This window comes from Erythrolamprus reginae, chromosome 2 (genome assembly GCF_031021105.1).
Source record: "Erythrolamprus reginae isolate rEryReg1 chromosome 2, rEryReg1.hap1, whole genome shotgun sequence".
NCBI classification, from domain to species: domain Eukaryota; kingdom Metazoa; phylum Chordata; class Lepidosauria; order Squamata; family Dipsadidae; genus Erythrolamprus; species Erythrolamprus reginae.
The window spans coordinates 90,338,570-90,358,989 of NC_091951.1; the positions used below are offsets into that span (position 1 = coordinate 90,338,570).

The 20,420-nt window shown below is 42.4% G+C and overlaps 1 long non-coding RNA gene across 1 annotated transcript in view; it reads right to left on the bottom strand.

Moving 5' to 3' along the window:
* LOC139158481 (uncharacterized) overlaps nt 1-20,420 on the bottom strand; it is a 63,795-nt gene that overhangs the window by 13,681 nt on the left and 29,694 nt on the right. The window contains exon 2 of the long non-coding RNA XR_011557699.1: nt 9,716-9,925. This is a non-coding gene — a long non-coding RNA (uncharacterized lncRNA). The remainder of the gene's footprint in view (nt 1-9,715; nt 9,926-20,420) is intronic.

Below are 20,420 nucleotides of genomic sequence, written 5' to 3' on the forward strand. Positions count from 1 at the left end.
GGTGATACCTTTAGACAAGATTCCTTGGTTTTGTCCACCCTTCTTATGTACCTGCATCGTCTTAGGCATGGCAGCTTTAGACTAGTCTCAAAACTTTCTCTTGATTTCTAGACTACTATGCCAAACTGGTTCTTAGCTATAATATAGCAGTGAATGTCCAGGATACCCTTCACAAATAGAAAGATCAAGACTCGATTTGGTAAGAATTCCTAGACATTAGGGTTAAATTTATATCAAGATTGCATAATGTTTTTTTCCACTTTTACTTGGCTGATTCCAAGTTGTGCAGAGTCTGGAGACTGCATAGTTTAGTGCGAATATTTTGGCTCATGTAACAGTGCAAAACTTTATTTCCTGCCACAGATCTATATTTTAGCAGATGGGAAAGGAAAAAAAATCTTATTTTAACTCTTCCCCTCTCTCCTTCTTTTATTTTCTTTTTTTCCTTAACCCCTTACGGAGCAGTGGATTGTTCTTTTTTGAGAAAATCTTATGAATCCAGGATAATCTATACATTCTTTTGAAATAATATAAAAATTGGTTAAATAATAACCATAAGAGACTGGATGATTCTACCCTTGGATTCTTAATCCTTTGAGAGCAAATGAAAACATTTAAAATGTAATTTAAATTATGCAACCAAGGTTCTCTTTTATTATAATCCCGGGCCTCATCTGGTATGTATCAAATTAAATTCAGCATTGAGGAAGGCTAAAAGCATTGACCTTTTATTTTCCAAACTTCATCCACAGCCTCAGTGTCAGAAAGATCTCAGCAAGTTCTTATGATATGCTTAAGTGAAGCCACCAAAACTCACTTTGATAAACAAATGTATGTAATGGAAGCAATATGATTTCCTTGGCTGAAGCAAATAAGCCAACCTCTCCCCCATTCCACTCCCACTTAATCTCAACAAAGCAATTTAAGAAGCCTCAAATCATTTCAAAGATGGGGAGACATTTTTACTTTAGCGCATTGTGCATTTACATTGGCCAAAATGCTTTCAAGATGAGTGATTTTAAGACTGTTTTAGTGAGCATTGAAGCTATTCAGTCTAGAATCTCCTCAGCACCCCAGAGGAGATTCTTGAGTGAGCAGCTTCACTGTGCTTGGAATTCACTTAGAATGTGCTGAAGATTTTCCAGGATGACAGGCTTGGTGGAGCATGGCAGGATTACCAACAATACCCATTAAAGTGGGCCATTAAACTGGAAAAACCTCAGGGCTTGGTTCCTCAGTTTTGGTAGGTTGCCTTGCTTCTCTTGTACTCGCTTGGCAAGAGTGTTGGTCAGTGGAGGAGAGTCCCGATTGAAGAGTTTTGGTCAGTGGGAAGGATGGAGACAGGCCTTTGTGTAGTCTTGGAACTTTTTAGCATGCCAGTTACCAACCCTACGGAGAGGGGCGGCATACAAATCTAATAAATAGTTAATAATAATAATAATAATAATAATAATAATAATAATAATAATAATTCCAAGGTTGTTAGTTTCCTGTGCGTTCTTCCTGACATGACAGCTGAGCAGTAATTAAGGTCAAAGTAAAACACACAGACTGGAGTTTCAGAAATACAAAAATATATTTCATTAACACATTGGCTGAGAACCACAATTATGCCAAAAAAAATGGTTTGTAAATAATGTCTCCAAATTGGGCTGAAGCAAGGGTACTAACTACTTTTGCAATAGCTACAGTCTTTCATAAAGCAGTTTCCCAAAGGCTGGGTTTCTCCAAGAAAGCAGGGATGTTGATTTAGAGAAAACTCTGGATCTCTTTCTCTGTTAAACCATGAATGATAACTCCTGAAAAGAACACTCCCACAAACCTCCCCTTTTATGCTCAGCTGTGATCAAGATCTCCTTCTGTGTCTGTGCAACTGTTCCTGTCTCCCCCTAATCCTTTGCACACACACATTCAGGATTGGATCATTAATCACCTCGTCCTCATCCGACCCAGACAAGGCCCTAGCTGGGGGTTCCATAGGCATCGCAGGGGCCTCTACCTTTATCTCTCCAGAACCTCCAGCTTCCATCTGACCTTCCCCATCATAGTCTGAATCCTCCGATAGCCACACAGGTCTCCGATGCTCGGATGGACTTGGCTCATCTGACTCAAAGTCTGCTATGAAAGGAGCTGGCTGTAACACTGTGGTTCTCTCGAAAGTCTCCTTGTCACATGCTGAACATCTTCCAGGCTAGCTGCCTTCTTCCCCACCCTCAACGACCATGGCACTCACTCTATTTCTCTCCTTCTATCAATAAATGGTTGGGGCATATATTGCCAGATCTGATCAGTGAGAATTAACAAGGTCCTGATCAAACAGAACCATTATGGAAAACAGGAAATGAGATGTCTCTGATATTCATAGCTAGGAAAACATTATGCTATCTCAGAAAGAAAGGGAAAAGCTTAGGATTTAAGCCTTAGGCTGGTACACATGTGTTTTCTGTACATGCTGGTATACACAGTGTACTGTATATAGTACATTATATGTATCTCAACCCTGCTGGCTGGAAATCAGTTTGCCAATGCTTTGCTTCAATATTAGTACCAAGCTGTGAGCCAAATGAACCAGTTCATCCAGCAAATGAAGCAGAATATGCCACAAATGTGGCTCCCATATTGGGCAGCATCAGCAATCCCCTGGTACCATGTCCCTGCTCTGTCTGCAAATATAATAGTAATAATTAAATAAATAACCTTACTCAATGTAGTTACAGCTGGTGATGTATGCACCAATAAACATTGGTGCATACATCACCATGCCCAAACGCTATAAACATGAGGGTGGATAGAACTGTAAACACAGAAAAGTTGCTTCAACATCAAAGGCATCAAAGGCAGCAGAAAGAAGTCAATTGGCTAAAAGGATGGGAGGGAAGGTGTCAACTCAAGGCCCGGGACTTGGATTTGGACCACGGTGTGCTTAGATTTGGCCTCAAAAGCCTGTTATCCATGGCAGAGCACTCGGGTCTCCACAGACACCCTGACACAAGTGACGTTGAGCTGGCCCTGGGCCCCTGAAGTCAAACTAAACTGTGATGCGGCCCTCAATGAAATCAAGTTTGACACTCCTGCTTTAGATAGACAGATGGATGGACAAATTCCTGTCTTCTGAAGATATGTATGTATGACTTCATTTTTTTATATTTGCTAAAGCAATTTGTGTAGCCATGTCAAGTCTGAGAGGCTTCTGGTGTTAGCTGTTAATTAATTTGTGGACAGTAAAGATTTATTGTCCTGTCTAAGATAATAATAATATTTATTTATTTATTTTATTTATTAGATTTGTATGCTGCCCCTCTCTGAAGACTCGGAGCGGCTAACAACAATAAAGAAGACAATGTAAAAAATCTAATATTAAAAAGCAATCTAAAAAACCCCAATTTAAGAGACCAATCATACAAACAAGCATACCATGTATAAATTCTATAAACCTAGGGGGAAGAGAAATTTCAATTCCCCCATGCCTGACGACAGAGGTGGGTTTTAAGGAGCTTGCGAAAGGCAAGGAGGGTGGGGGCAACTTTGATATCTGGGGGGAGCTGGTTCCAGAGGGTCGGGGCCACAACAGAGAAGGCTCTTCTCCTGGGTCCCGCCAAATGACATTGTTTAGTCGACGGGACCCGGAGAAGGCCAACTCTGGGGGACCTAACCGGTCGCTGGGATTCGTGCGGCAGAAAGCGGAGATATTCTGGTCCGATGCCATGAAGGGCTTTATAGGTCATAACTAACACTTTGAATTGTGACCGGAAATTGATCGGCAACCAATGCAGACTTAATAATAATAATAATTTATTAGATTTGTATGCTGGCCCTCTCTGAGGACCCAGATGAAGCCAGAGAGGGCCAAAATTGTTCTAACCAAAAAGGATCAGAAAACCTTGGTGCAGGACTTCAAGAGATGGTTCCCTTTGACAAAGCTCAACTGGAATGTTCCCTCAAAGCTGTCTCATGAAGCCACATGGCTTCCTTGCTTCCAAAAGCCACAGGGCCTCCTTGCTTCGCTTCACCTCCAGCTGTTGCCTCTGGCACTTGAAGGAACCAGAAGTGACTCCAGCGCTTATGCAACACTGCGTCAGAATCCTCTTCCAGCCTCTGTCAATGCCATTTGAGGCTGCAGGGCAGCATAAAGTGCTCTATCAAAGCAAATTGCCTCAGTGAGGTGAACCTCATCTTTTTTGTAGCCTATAATGCCTCATTGAGGCAAATCAGCGCCGCCTCACACAGTCCAACTATGTAGTCCCATAGCCATTTATGTACACTTACAATAAACCATTGTCTTTATATAGCCTCTCCAGTAGGAAAGAAAATGAAATAATATTGCTATTGGCAGCAGTTGTTCCCTAGTCAAAACCGAATAGCTGAAACACATCAATTGCACTTCAGGTTTTTATTTTTAATATGTGTGCTTTCTCTATAGCTCTCTTTTTCCAATGTTTTTACTATATACAATTCGTTTTAGGATTTATATAAGCCAGCTTTGAACCATAACAAGAAGTTCTTAATGTTCATCCAAGAGATAGTTTCCTCAGTTATTAATGCCTATTTGGTACACTGTGGTTTCTCATTCGACAAAGACATTGGGCAAGGCAGTGCAGAAAAGTTACAGCCTGACAATAAACAAATTTATGAACAGGCAAACCCCAGCCATTTTAAAGAAAACATTCAGATTTCATCAAAGGAGCTTAGCTCCCAAGGATTTAGGGATCTGCGGATAAACTTGTGAACTCTAACAGCTGTAGATTGAAACAAATGCTTTTCTTTATAAGAGACTAATTAGGGATCCGATAAGTCACCCCTAGCTCCTTGAGTCTGCACAGAAAGCTGATTTTGAAGGATGTTTGGATGAGCACTCTAAGCAGTCAGGAAAATGGCATCACCCCTCTCCTCTTTAAATATTTATATTTGGAAACCGAATTGGCACTGAAGGCACTTCTTCGTGAGGGTTTTGCTGCAGAATGAAAGTAGTTCTGGATCTTTGTATTCCCATGACATCAGCAGGGGTAGTTAGACAAGATGATTTACTTCTAGTCAAGCTGTGGTCTAATTCAAACTGCTGCAAAATCTTTTTTAAAAATTCTTTTCTTGTCTCAGTCATTGTAGCTCTACTTTCCTTTATAGAGAACTCTCACCATGGTTCGCCTCCCAGTTTCTATGCTTTAGCCCATTAGCTTGGCCAGTTCATATTCGGTAGCCAGAACAAAATTAAAAACAGACTCACCCAGAGGTAGGCCTCAAAAGTTTTAGCAAGGAGTTCTCTGCCTGGTTGCTGGGTGGGCGTGGCCACAGTAGGCATGGACTAGTCCAGTGTTTCCCAACCTTGGCAACTTGAAGATATTTGGATTTCAACTCCCAGAATTCCCCAGCCAGCGAATGGGCTGAGATGTTCCACTGGAACAAGGCCCTTCAGCTCTTTGCCCCAGCAGCACTTTCCTCTGGCCTCACCCAAAGCCCTGCACCAGGAGGCTTACAATGTGGGTACAAAACGTGCACTTCCATCACAATGCAAACCGGTGGGGAAGGTAAGAACCCAACCCCACCGCAGAAGCCAGTTCAGTTTCCTCACGTGGAAGGTCCACATAACTGAAAGAGTGGCACCTTCAGAAAATCTCCCCCTTTGGAGAATTTTCCTTATTCCCCCTGCCTTCCAGGGAAGGGGATGGGCATTTTATACATATGCCCAGCAGTCTTATTCTAGACCAGGGTTGTTGAACTTGCAGCTTGCAGGCTAGATGTGTCACACGCTGATCATACCCAGGCCCAGGGGAAAAATATATCATGTGACAACACTGTGATGATGCAAGTTTGACACCCCTGGCCTAGACTGTCAGATATATGTCAAACATGCTCTCAGTGAAGGGTAGCTGTCCTATGGTAGAAGTGGCACCATGGTAACCAGCTACCTTTCAACTCATCAGTGGCAGGAATAAAATGGGGGATTAATACAGGTGAGGTGAAAACAGTTCCTTTGCTGTCAAGACAACCTGTGGACCTTCTGCTCCAGTAAAAAAAGGCATTCCACATCCCACCTCCTCACAATTCTACAGCCGATAGATGTTCTTCTAGGAAGAAGAAGACTTAGAAGTGTAGTTAGCACTATGGCTATCTCTTGATTCTTGCTCTGGATAAAACAATTCAGAGTTGCAATACTAGCGCAACATCTAGAATTTGGGATTAATTTGTCTCTTGATAGAGACAGAGATTCTTCCCTGTTGGACACGATCTCGTAAGGGTGATTACCTAGACTTGGTTCTGCTTAACTAAACTTCCACAATTTCCTTGAGTGCCTTTTTTTTTGTTTACATACCTACGTTTTGTATGACTTTTTTTCCAGCTGGAAGTTATATAAAATGACAGCTGCAAATAGGAGGCTGCTTGATCACTTGATGAAAACCACAGTGTAGGTCATGGCATAATCTTCAAGATACAGATTTCAGTTATCAGATAGAAATTGTTTTTCACGATCATATACACAAGATGAGACTATGTTCAGGATATGAAAGATGATCCCTATTGCAAGGTTATAGTTCCTATACACTAAATAGCAAAAAATGATATTATCAGAGGTGGGTTTCTCCTGGTTTGGACCAGTTCATCCGAACCGATAGCAACCCACTGGTGACATCATGGAGCTGGTTTGGTCAGTGCCGGTCTGTAGACACTGCCATCTTTTTAAAAAAAAATTAAATAATTTTTTTTTATTTTTTCCCTCCTGTGCATGTGCAGAAGCCGAGTTTCTGGCTCTGCACATGTGCTGCCATCTTGTTTTTGGCTTTTTCCCCCCTGATTTTTTTTAATTTTTGGCACTGCCAAAGTGCACAATGCCAAAAATTGCCATGAGCAGCCGTAAGGTGTGGGAGGATGCCAATTGGTGGCGATGGTAAGTTAGAACCCACCCCTGATCCATGTATGCTTCGGGTAGTACTTGGACTATAGTAAGTGTGGAGTGGAACCAGCTTTGTTCGTTAAACATTGTCAGTAAAACAATGTAGAAGTTGGATTTCTCAAGTTCAGGCATGGACATTATTTAATTCAGATCCTGATCCATACATATCTCAAGCAATGCATAGTTTATTTGCTTCTGGTAGTACTCAGACTATAGTAAGTGTGGAGTGGAACCAGCTTTGTTCGTTAAACATTGTCAGTAAAACACTGTGAAAGTTGGATTTCTCAAGTTCAAGCACGGACATTATTTAATTCAGATCTGTTTTTCAGAAACTGTTTTGTATTAAGTGGAAGACGTTTATCTCATCTTCCCCAACTGATTCTTTCCATATGTATTGGACCAGGCAAGACTAAATGCCTCTAGCTCTTCAGCAAAAAAAGATATCTTAAAAGCACCATGGATTCATGGCCCAAAGTGGTTACAGGTGCCAAAGAGAAGGTTTCAGGTTTCAAATGTTGCAACCCTAAAATCCAGACCTAGGGCATTGGCTTCATTTGGGCCAGTTTCTTTAAAGCATTGTCTTTTTTTTTAAATTACTTAAAATAATACATACTTTGCCATGATCATAAAAAGGAAGATTAAATCCACCAGTAGCCAGCTATAATCTTTTCTTTTTAAATGTACTTTTTATTAAAAAATACTTTACATTAGCTTACAAAACTATAGACATATAAAAGGTAAAATTGAAAAAAGAATGAAATAAAAAAGGAATTAAGAAAAGGTAAAAATTGACAAAAGCAACAGAAAGTAGGGAAAGAAGAAAGAAATCCAAAGTGTCTTCTGATGTTCTTTGAACATATTTATCACAATCTCTCTCCCCCCCCAATTACATATCATTGTTCCCCTCTTCCCATAAATATAGTTCTTTGATCAATAAATCCCCAGATCCTATATTAATTTGTATCCCTTTTCAGCAAAAATTCCATAGCTTTTAGTAAACAAAACCAAACAAAAAATTAAAATAATACAGGATAAAGTTTTCATTTATTTATTTGGACTTATTTATTTATTTGGATTTATATGCTGCCCTACTCCTGGAGGACTCTGGGCGGCTCACAGCTCAACCTACAGCTTTACATAAATGATGTTTATCCTGTTGAAAATAATAGTGCTACGCTTTCCTTGAAATGAATTTAGTTCAGAGCTAAAAAGAAACATCTATTGAACTATTAAGATTGTTTTAATATTGCTCTTCTGTACAATTTTGCTTTCAGTACTATTCCCAGGAGTCGATGCTAACTCAAAATCACACACACACAACTGCTCACAGAGCTATGTGTGATTGCCAGTAACTTGGCATTTTGCGAGATATATTTAATTTTATCATCAAATCACAGACTTTTCTAGGGCACCCAGTTTTTAAATGAAGACTAATGTAGAAATGCCATGCTTTGATTTAAAGAGCAAATACATGATCTTTCATTAAATAATAATAAACCATTTCTTGATGGTTATAGGATAAATAAATATTTTCCAAGACAGTGTTTATTTATGGAACGGCCCAACTCGCCGCAGCCAACTTATCACGGCCAAATCACTGCTGGATAATTTAACAGTTAAATTTGATTATTTAAAATAAATAAAAATATTTTAATTTTTGTTATTCACATTTCATTCTGACCCTCCATTTGCATCCTTTCTTTAATTATTGTAGTCTACCATTTCTTTGATATTGGTGTAAATCTTGTTCCGCAGTGAGTTGTCCTGTGGTAAGTTGGCTGTGGCATAGACCTGTTTATTTGATGCCAAAAATGAGCAAAAGTTAAAGGCTTATAATCCTAAAATGCAACAAATTTGATAGCAAATGCTGGACAACTGAAAATTATCTCTAAAACTGTTCACAAAAGATTTTACACACCTCTATTTTTAAAAAAATATAGCTGTAAAATTTTCCCAGCTGGTGCTGAGTTAAAATTTTGCAAACACTTTTGCTTTTCCACAAAATATCTTTTCATCACTTTAAACCACTTCATGACAGAGTGTAAGGTTAAAAGAGAAAATAGCTGAATCAGGTGAATGTTCTTTTTATCCACATCAACTGATGCTGATTTATACAGAAATGGGTCTGAATATACATTTAAATATGTAAGACAGCATCTATCCCAATGAACATATACTACTACCCTGTTTTCCCCAAAATAAGACCCGGTTTTATATATTTTTTTGAACCCTCAAATAAGCACTTGGCATTATTGCCATGTATTCAAAAGCCCGATTGGGCTTATTACCAGGAGATGTCTTATTTTGGGGAAAACATGAATTATTTTTAAGTATAAATATTATCTGCCTAGACAGACAAATAGCCCAAGCTAGGTTGCACATCTAATGAGTTATGCAATTATGAGCGCAAGACAACTATATAGAGATTATACTATGCCCTTATGCTATTTCCTGTATTTTATTTTAGGATGGATAACTTCAGTTACTGTGGATTTACCAACCATCTGCCATCTTGCTTCTTTCTTTCTTTCTTTTTTGACACTCCCCCACCATATTCCATTGAAAGAAGTCCTTTTTATATTCTGAAATGTCTCCCTTCCTTCATCTAAAAGGTCAACAGAGAAATTTGTCCTGAGCTACATAAAGCAAGGGGTTTTTGGAATTAGGCCAAACCTACAGGCTCCTCACTCTATTGTTTGAGGTTTAGTCTTTCTGAGAAAGCTCTCTTAACCAATATTGTGCCTTCAAGAAATTTTCCCAGCCAAAGTTCAGTTAATGTGTTAGTCAGAGAAGTGCTAATCTAATTATTTAACATGAAACCTTACTTACCTTGAAACAATACGAAGAGAGACCTGTTTACCTCAGAAAAGTCACCTTCTGCCCTGCAGACTTAAAAAAAAATTAATCAGAAATCTGGTAGGACAGCTTCCCTGATGTTCAATGGACCATGAACTTGTTTGGAGATTCTAGCAGAAGGGTACAGTTCTCATGTTCCCCCTCGGTGGTACTCTCCCACTAAGTATGCAGCTTCACATGGAGCTATAAAGGAGGAAAGAGATCCCTATTAGTCATTTCTGGCAATCAATGGTGACAGATATCTCTGCCAGATCACATTCATGTTCACAACTATACAATGGTACATAATATTTTCAGCACCAACAAGGGTAAATTCACTCCAGCTAATTCTGCTCCCCTGCCCTCCCAAGACTCCTCTTAAGATTTCTGTTTTCATAGTAGTTGAGAAGTACTTTCAAAGTGACATAACATCTTCCTAGGTGGACTGCTCTTGGGTGTGTCTGTTTGGGTTTGCTGTCAGCAGATGCCAACAGTTTAAGGGCACATACTCATCATCAGTAATTTTAAGACCTTTAGGCAACTTATCTGGGCTACAATATGTATCAAGATGATTGGTCTGGATTACATTGCACATTTCAATTTTTATTTTACTTTGGATCAAAAAAGACGTTCACCTTTCATTAAATTTCTATTCTTGCATCGGCATTATATCCCTGTGTTGCTGGGGAGAGGCAGATATGCCGGGGGCCACAGAGCTAGCCATTCCAGGGGAACGAGGGACCGTTGCTTAATAACGGTCCCTTGTTCTGGCTCTGTGAGCCCAACCTTGGGTACTGGTGATGAGTGTAACTCTGGCCCTGGACTCAGGTTGCTGCTGCTTAACGCCAGGTCGGTGGTAAATAAAGCTCTCCTCATCTGGGACCTGATCCTGGATGAGGAGGCCGACCTGGCTTGTATTACTGAAACCTGGCTGGGCCCGGAGGGAGGTGTTCCTCTCTCTGAAATTTTCCCAGCCGGGTTTCAGATATGGCATCAACCTCGACCCCAGGGAAGGGAGGGAGGAGTGGCTATTATAGCCAGGGAGAGCCTTTGCCTGCGTAGGCTCATTGCTCCGGAAATTGCGGGTTGCGAGTCTCTCTTGCTGAAGTTGGACTTAGGGGTTCAGGTGGGCTTTCAGACGGCGCTTGGGGTTATTCCAGAGGCACTCATCCACAGTTCGGCGGAGTCTCTTGTGGAGGCCTGGAATACGGCTGCTGCGGAGGCTCTTGAACGGATTGCGCCTTTGCGACCTCTCCGTGGCGCTAGACCCCGTAGAGCCCCATGGTTCAACGAGGAGCTCCGGGAGTTGAAACGCCAAAAGAGACGTCTAGAGAAGCGATGGAGGAAGAGTAGGTCTGAATCTGATCGAACACTTGTAAGAGCTTTTATTAAGACTTACAAAGTGGTGCTCAAGGCGGCAAGATGCGCGTACCATGCCGCCTTGATTGCATCAGCGGAATCCCGCCCGGCCGCTCTGTTTAGGGTGACCCGCTCCCTTCTTAACCAGGGGGGAGTTGGGGAGCCCTTGCAGAGTAGTGCCGAGGAGTTTAACACGTTTTTCGCTGATAAAGTCGCTCAGATCCGGGCCGACCTCGACTCCAATTGTAAAACAGAGTCGACTGACAACGAGTCAGTCGAGGTGACTGGGGCACGTACTTGTCCACCTGTCTGGGAAGAGTTTGATCTGGTGACACCTGATGAAGTGGACAAGGCCACCTGTCTACTGGATCCGTGTCCCTCCTGGTTGGCCTCGGCCAGCAGGGAGGTGACACGGAGCTGGGCCCAGGAGATTACCAACGCTTCCTTGGGGAGGGGAGTTTTTCCATCACTCTATAAAGAAGCGCTTGTGTGCCCCCTCCTCAAGAAGCCCTCCCTGGACCCAGCCATACTTAACAACTATCTTCCAGTCTCCAACCTTCCCTTTATGGGGAAGGTTGTCGAGAAGGTGGTGGCACTCCAGCTCCAGCGGTCCTTGGAAGAAGCTGATTATCTAGGTCCCAAGCAGTCGGGTTTCAGGCCCAGTTACAGCACAGAAACCGCTTTGGTCGCGTTGATGGATGATCTCTGGCGGGCCTGGGACAGGGGTTTATCCTCTGTCCTGGTGCTCCTCGATCTCTCAGCGGCTTTCGATACCATCGACCATGGTATCCTTCTGCACCGGTTGGAGGGGCTGGGGGTGGGAGGCACTGTTCTTTAGTGGTTCTCCTCCTACCTCTCTGGCCGGTCGCAGTCGGTGTTAGTGGGGGGTCAGAGGTCGGCTCCGAGGTCTCTCCCTTGTGGGGTGCCTCAGGGGTCGGTCCTCTCCCCCTTGCTATTTAACATCTACATGAAACCGCTGGGTGAGATCATCCAAGGACATGGGGTGAGGTATCATCAATATGCCGATGATACCCAGCTTTACATCTCCACCCCATGCCCAGTCAACGAAGCGGTGGAAGTGATGTGCCGGTGCCTGGAGGCTGTTGGGACCTGGATGGGTGTCAACAGACTCAAGCTCAACCCAGATAAGACGGAGTGCCTGTGGGTTTTGCCTCCCAAGGACAATTCCATCTGTCCGTCCATTACCCTGGGGGGGGGAATTATTGACCCCCTCAGAGAGGGTCCGCAACTTGGGCGTCCTCCTCGATCCACAGCTCACATTAGAAAACCACCTCTCAGCTGTGGCGAGGGGGGTGTTTGCCCAGGTTCACCTGGTGCACCAGTTGCGGCCCTATCTGGACCGGGATTCATTGCTCACAGTCACTCACGCCCTCATCACCTCGAGATTCGACTACTGTAACGCTCTCTACATGGGGCTACCTTTGAAAAGTGTTCGGAAACTTCAGATCGTGCAGAATGCAGCTGCGAGAGCAGTCATGGGCTTACCTAGGTATGCCCATGTTTCACCATCACTCCGCAGTCTGCATTGGCTGCCGATCAATTTCCAGTCACAATTCAAAGTGTTGGTTATGACCTTTAAAGCCCTTCATGGCATCGGACCAGAATATCTCCAGACCGCCTCCTGCCGCACGAATCCCAGCGACCGATTAGGTCCCACAGAGTGGGCCTTCTCCGGGTCCCGTCAACTAAACAATGTCGGTTGGCGGGCCCCAGGGGAACAGCCTTCTCTGTGGCGGCCCCGGCTCTCTGGAACCAACTCCCCCCGGAGATTAGAACTGCCCCTACTCTCCCTGCCTTCTGTAAAGTTCTTAAAACCCACCTTTGTCGTCAGGCATGGGTGAACTGAAACACCTCCCCCGGCCACGTACAATTTATGTATGGTATGTTTGTGTGTGTGCTTGTTAATATAGTGGGGTTCTTTTTTAACCTATTTTAAATACTTAAATTTATTGAATCTATTTGGATTTGTACAATTGTTTATATTTTTGTTGTGAGCCGCCCCGAATTCGCGGAGAGGGGCGGCATACAAATCTAAATAATAAATAAATAATAAATAAATAAAGGCCTCCACTTGAGGAAGATTCTTCCCCAAACCCCAAATTCTTCAATCTTAGATTGTCTACAGTTGACCTCTCCCCTTTTCTAAGAGATATGTAAGGGGCGTGCATAAGTGCACCATTGTGTCTACCATCCCTGCCCTAGTGTCCTATTGTCATCTTTTATCATTACTTTCTATTTATGTTTATATAAACTACTATCCTATACTTGATTGACAAATAAATAAGATTCTCTTAGGCATTAGTGTTTTGTGCCTGCAGAAAAATTGGGTTTAACTATTTTAGCATTCTCTTGTATTTAAGAGCCAAGACACCCTCCCAAATACTGGCAACTTGAAACATAATTCATAAGGAGACTGACTGGGAGCTGTCAATAGATGGAGCTTCTTCTGGCCAGCTAGAAAAAACTTATGTTTTTCCTCTTATCCAAATAGTCTACATTTACATGGGACTATTACATTTTCACAGTTCCTTTTACAAAATAGCCAGTTGACTCTTGGGCATCCAAGTGTGTGTTCTGAAGAAAATCCATGATAAACAGTATTAGCATCCATGGCTTTACTCCTCAGGTCCAATTGATCAAATTCCATCTTTTGAGTACTTGGGATCAGTATTAGGAGTAAGCTGATTTCTGGAATTGCAACTCTTTGCTCGGCATGATGAGGCCTTATCATTGAAACCATATGGTCTTGGAATTTCCATTTGGCCTTCCTGCCAATTTTCTTGAATACCCCGTAGTTTAATCACTCTCCCTCTCCCTCTCTCCCTTCCCCCCTCTCCATCCCTCTCTCTCCCCCCTTCTTTTTCTCTCCTGATGAAGGCAGTGCCAAAAATAGCAAACTCGGAATTTGCTTGTGTTATTTCTGAATTTGCAACAAGGAGACCCAAAGAAGGAGAAGGAAAAAGAGAAGGAGAAGGAAGACAGTCAACCCTGATGGGTAGCATAGTGATACAGGCTCATGGTTTATCTTTTTATGCATCCTAGCTTAAAAGAAAAGCAATTTAAAAAGAAGTAGCAGAAATTTGCATGGTGGTTAATATTAAAAATAAATGCCTTGTGTTTGGAGAAATCTGGTAAATGCATAGTTAGTCCAGAATAGTGTAACTAGCTCCTTTACAATACAATACAATAACATACAATACAAAGTATATTACTTTATTATAGCAGAAGCCCTTGTTATTGTTTCAAAAGCCAAATCCGCCATCAATTCCTGGATAAAAGAAACCAAAAAAATCCAACAATTATGAGATTAGAAAGGTCATGTAATTCCAGTAAAAAAGCTGTTGTTCAGGTATGATTTATGGAATCTTATAAGATTCTATAGATGGTAAACCTATGGCACGTGTGCCACAAACGGCACGTGGAACCATATCTGAGGGCACATGAGGCATTGCCGTATGTCATCTCCAGCATGCTTATACGTACTGGCCAGCTGATTTTCAGTCTTCCGGAGGGTGAGGGGAGGCCGTTTTCTCCCTCCTCAGGCTTCAGGGAAGCCTCCAGAGCCTGTGAATGTTGAAAACTGGACCAAACAGGCTGATCTTCTGGTAGGCCTGTTGCGTCATTTTTCACCACCCCCAGGCTTCAAAAAAACCTCCTGTAGCCTGGGGAGGGCAAAAAAACAGCCCAACAGGCCTACTGGAAGTTCATTTCTGAACTTCTGCTAGGCCTTTTGGGCCATTTTTCCTGAAGCCTGGGGAGGATGAAAAATGGCCCAATGGGCCTACCAGAAGTTTGTTTCTGAATTTTTGGTAGGGCTGCTGGGCCAGTTTTTTGCAATCCCCAGGCTTTCCTGAACCCTGGGGATAGCAAAAAAAGAGCCCAGTGATTTTTCAGTGTGGCCTGTGCACATGCATTGGTGTATGTGTGTGTGCAGCGTGTGTGTGTATGCATGCATGTGCATGGAGGAGGGCATTGTATTATGGATGTGGGCAGATGTGCAGATGCTATTGCATGTGCGCTTGCCCTTTTGGCCCAAAAGAAAGGTTTGTCATCACTGTTCTATAGTTTCATGATATCTGGCTCATTTAGGCCTCTGTGCGAGGTTGAAATCCAGCAGGTTCTGACAGGTTCTGGAGAACCGGTAGTGGAAAATTTGAGTAGTTCGGAGAACCAGCAAATACCACCTATGGCTGGCCCAAGGATGGGGTGGGAATGGAGATTTTGCAGTATCCTTCCCCTGTTATGCCCATCAAGCTATGCCTAGCAATGGCTTTTTCAGACCGAAAGTCTTCAAGTTTTCTTCCTCCCCAAAATTCCAGCCATATAAACCTACCACCATGAGCAAGAAGGTCCATTATTCAATAGTATTTGTGAAATTTCCTCTATTGAATTAGCCAAAGCCACCTATTTCCTTGTGCTATTCACAAAAGCATAGGTTCTCAAGGCTCAAGAGTCTTCTTAGCTTAGCTAACAGAACTCTCAATCAGTCAACTCTGAATCACACACCTTTTCTGTACAGAGACCTCATTCTATGATTAATACTTGGAATTGCTCTGTTCAATTACCGGTACTTATCTTTCACTGAGCATATGGTTCATGGAAGGAAGAGGGAGATTGTGATCCCACTGTATCGAACACTGGTGAGACCGCATTTGGAATACTGTGTTCAGTTCCGGAGACCTCACCTACAAAAAGATATTGACAAAATTGAACTGGTCCAAAGATGGGCTACAAGAATGGCAGAAGGTTTTAAGCATAAAACTTATCAGGAAAGACTTAATGAACTCAATCTGCATAGTCTGGGAAGTGTTTTTAATAGGAAAGTGAACACAAGAACAAGGGGTCACAATCTGAGGTTAGTTGGGGGAAAGATTAGAAGTAATGTGAGAAAATATTATTTTACTGAAAGAGTAGTAGATGCTTGGAACAAACTTCCAGCAGATGTGGTTGGTAAACCCACAGTAATGGAATTTAAACATGCCAGGGACAAACATATATCCATCCTAAGATAAAATACAGAAAATAGTATAAGGGCAGACTAGATGGGCCATGAGATCTTTTTCTGCTGTCAATCTTCTATGTTTCTGTTCTGCCGGCGTGTCCCAACCACCCATAATTACAGGGTAATTAGTCCAGAAAGACACACACCACACGATAGAAGGAAAACCAAAAGTCTTTATCAACAGAAAAGCAGAAAAAGCTCCCTTTTTAAATGTCAAAGGGCTTTTCTGGTACACACAAGGCACAGGTTAAATGCAATCCAATTTCTCACCCAGTAACTGGGAAATTGAATCCAAATTCCAAAGTCTAGAAAGTCCACACACAGTCTTGAACAGGGAAACAGCAAAACCATGATCTTGACGAACTATGAATCAGATAAATTTCCACAAGGCTAAACCAGCACGCTGTTCTTTTTATCTGTAGCACTAATTACAGCAGCCTCACCCAACCACTAATTACAGCAGCCTCACCCAACCTCACTTATCTCCTGTAATAATCCTTCAGTTGTTCTCTCCTATGCATCACTCTACTCATGCGTGGATCTGTCATAAGTTCTTGTTCAGAATCCAGGGATGATAAGGATGATTGATCTCCTCCTGGGCTGTCTGCCAAACTCCCCTCTTCCCTGCCACTCACGCTTTCTTCGTCAGAGGAGCCTTCGTCGGGAAATTCTATCAGGAACAAAACAGACCTATGGCATGTGGATGTTTCCCCCACATCCACCTCCATATTCCTTGGGGCAGGAGCTGGGCCAGAGCCAACCACAACAGTTTCTATGTTTCTATGTATACAGCAGCCAGTCATTGAGGAGAAAGCTATCACTCTGTGTAGAGACCCATGTTGGATGATCATTCCATGACCCATGTGAGATCTTCTAGGGCCACCTAATGAGAGAAATTCAGGGGCCAATTTCAATGGTGCGATTCCCTACCTCCCCCACATGCATTTTTGAATGTACAGTGTTCCCTCGATTTTCGTGGGTTCAAACTTCGCGAAAATTCTATACCATGGTTTTTCAAAAATATTAATTAAAAAATACTTTGCGGGGTTTTTCCCTATACCACGGTTTTCCCACCGATGATGTCATATGCCATTGCCAAACTTTCATCCGCCTTTAATAATTTTTTTTAAAATAAACTTTAATAAATAAACATGGTGAGTAATAATCTAAATGGTTGCTAAGGGAATGAGAAATTGTAATTTAGGGTTTTAAAGTGTTAAGGGAAAGCTTGTGATTCTGTTCATAGCCAAAAATAGTGTATTCCGCATCTCTACTTTGCGGAAATTCAACTTTCGTGGGCAGTCTCGGAACGCATCCCCCGCGAAAATCGAGGGAACACTGTATTGATTTTTTTTTAAAGGAAGCCTAAAAATAGATAGGTAAGTCTGCACTATGTTTGTTACCCTTATTTTGCTTACTCATTCCTGCCTCCCCTCTGCCACCTGGCTCATTAAAATTGGAAAAGTGCAGTTCCTGCCTGCAACAACATAGCCACTTCCATTATAAGACAATCTTGGTAGCACTGGAGGAACTGCTGCTAGAAAAGAATCAATGACAAACTTTTGAGCGCTTCCAGATTTCCTAGATGGGATTGAAATCACAGCTGTGCAAGATCAAAGACTGCGGCATAGATCACAGAGATAGACCCAGTAGTGGTAGCTGTAATTTCTGTTTCCATTACAGTGCCTAGGATTCAAATGAGGATAACATGATGAAACATTTATCATTGGAGCTTAAAATATTTACATTTTGTGTTCAGTTGATTGTTTAAAAAAATACCAATCTCAGAGGCAAAGTTATCCTGTGCTTTGGTTTTTTCCATTCATATAAATGTCTGACAGAGACCAAACCTCTCCTCCTCTTCCTCCTCCTGCTCCTCCTCCTCAATCTTTTTTTTTTGTTGCCAATATCGTATTAGAATAGCACAGGAGCCAGCACACTTTGTTGGAACCTGAAATGCACCATGTGATGAATTCCCTTCTTTGCTAAATGAAGTCGCACTGTTTCTTTTTCATTTTAAAGCAAAACTGCAAAGCCTTGAAAACATGCCACAAACAGTAGAGAAAAAAATATCTGCTGAATCCTAAAACTGTGAAGTTTGCTCAGCTATATAATACTTTTAGACATCAAGTGTGAATCGTTGTTTTTGACAAAGGATTGAACTGGAGTACTCATTCAGCACAATGGAATATGGCAGTTTTTGTAGAAAGTAGTAGAAGGATAAAGAGAAACAAATAGGACAATGGAATAGAAAGATATCTTGAATGGGACCTTTGCTATCTACCTGGCAGAATACTTAAAAGCTTAATGTTCTTTAAAGATAGCATATCCTGAGCTTACTTTACAAGTCTCTTCCTTTTGTTGGAATTTGTTGCCACATTTTCCATCTCCAGAACAAAGCTCATGCGACAAATAGGGAGGGGGTCAAACTATTTTCCAAACCACCTGAATGCCAGACAAGGAATAATGCATTGAAACTGATCATGGAGAGATTCAACCTAGAAATAAGGAGAAATTTTCTGACAGTGAGAGCAATCAACCAATGGAACAGCTTGCCTTTGGAAGTTATAGGAGCTTTATCACTGGAAGCTTTCAAGAAGAGACAAGACTGCTATCAGTCAAAAATGGTGTAGGGTCTGCTTTGGCGTGTGTGTGTGTGGACTAGGTGACCAACAAGATCCCTTCCAACTCCGTTAAACTGTATCTGTATCCATTGTTCAATCACTGTTCATCCAACTGCTTTCAGCAGTTCTCCAGTATAAGGTAGGGTCATTTTATTATCACCATATTATTGGTAGTAGAATAGCTGAGATGCAGAAAATAGTGGATGCCTAGTGTAAAGTGGCCAGATTTTCACATTGGTAAAGAGCGACACCATTGACAGGGGGCGGGTGAGGGGGTAAAGGGTTCTTGATTAAAAATTTGGTCTACATGGAGAAAACAAATTCTCTTTCTTTTTCTCTCTTTCTCTCTCTTCCTCCCTCTCTTTCTCTCTCTATCTCTCTCTTACTCTCTCCCTGCCCCCTCTTTTTCTCTCTCTCTTCTTTCATTCTTCTCTTTCTCTCTCTCTCTCCGTTCCTCTTTCTTTATCTTCCTTCCTTTCCCTCTCTTCTTTCTCTCTCTTTCTTCATCCCTCTCTATCTTTCTCCCTCCCTCCTTCCCTCCCTCTCGCTCTCTTTCTCTCTCTTTTCCTCTTTCTCTTTTTCTCTTTCTCTCCCCCTCTCTCTTTCTTTCTATTTCTCTCTTCCTTCCTCTCTTTTCTCTCTCTTTCTCTCTCTTTCTCCCTTTCTCTCCCTTTCTCTCTCTTTCTCTTTCTTTCTTTTTCTCCCTTTCTTCCTTCCTCTCTTTTCTCTTTCTCTTTCTCACTTCCTCCCTCTCTCTTTCTCTTCCTTTTTTTCTCTCTGACTCTCTCCCTCCCTCTCCCTCTATTCCTTTCTCTCTTTCTCTCCCTCCCTCCCTCCCTCCCTCCCCCATTTTTTCACTGAGGCAGGGCTCAGCAAAGGGGCTAAATAGAGCATCCCTTTGAAGATTGTGCCCTGGCCAAGTTGGGAGGAGGGAGGAGGAAGCAGAGGAGGTGGGAGGGAAGGAGAAGGGGCTCAGGACTGGTCACAGATAGCGGGCAGATCAGTCACAGACAGCGGGCAGGCTGGATGCGGCCTAGGTCTGCTCTAGATGCTATTGGAACTTAGTATAAATCTTAGTAAGGCAGGTCTCTTGATTTTGGATAGTTTTGCAAGTGCCTTCAGATTCTTTCAAATCTCCTACTCTACTGACTGTGGATAGCCAAGGCACATGGGGATATTCAAAGAGAAAATTTGAATAAATTTTCTTGCCTCCTATACAAATTGGCCTGTTTATACGACTTAGTAGCTATAAACCTACTAGGCTAAGGTGACCAGACAAACCGCTTTTAGCAGGACAGTCCTGCTTTTGGATAATTTGTCCCGCATCCTGGGGCGTTTGAAAAATATCCCGCTTTTTAAAAAGATCAACTGCTGGGCATTCACTGCCACAGTCATCAGTGACTCCAGGCTGGGTAGACTCCTGTCAAGCTGCCCCCACTGGCCTAGACCCCCACCTGGATAATACCCGGGTGGGAGCTTCCAAGTCCAGCTCAGCCAGACCCTCCCTGAAGAGGTAGGCGGAGCTGGTAGCCAGTAGGAGAAAGCCGAAGCAGCCAGGCGTTTGACAAGTCTTGGCAGCTCGAGAAGTTCTCCTCTTCCTTCGCCTCCCATGTGAGTCCTTCTGATCAGCTCCTTCGGTGTGAAGGGCCAGGGGACACTCAAATAACACATCCTAGATCTGAATGAATGAAAT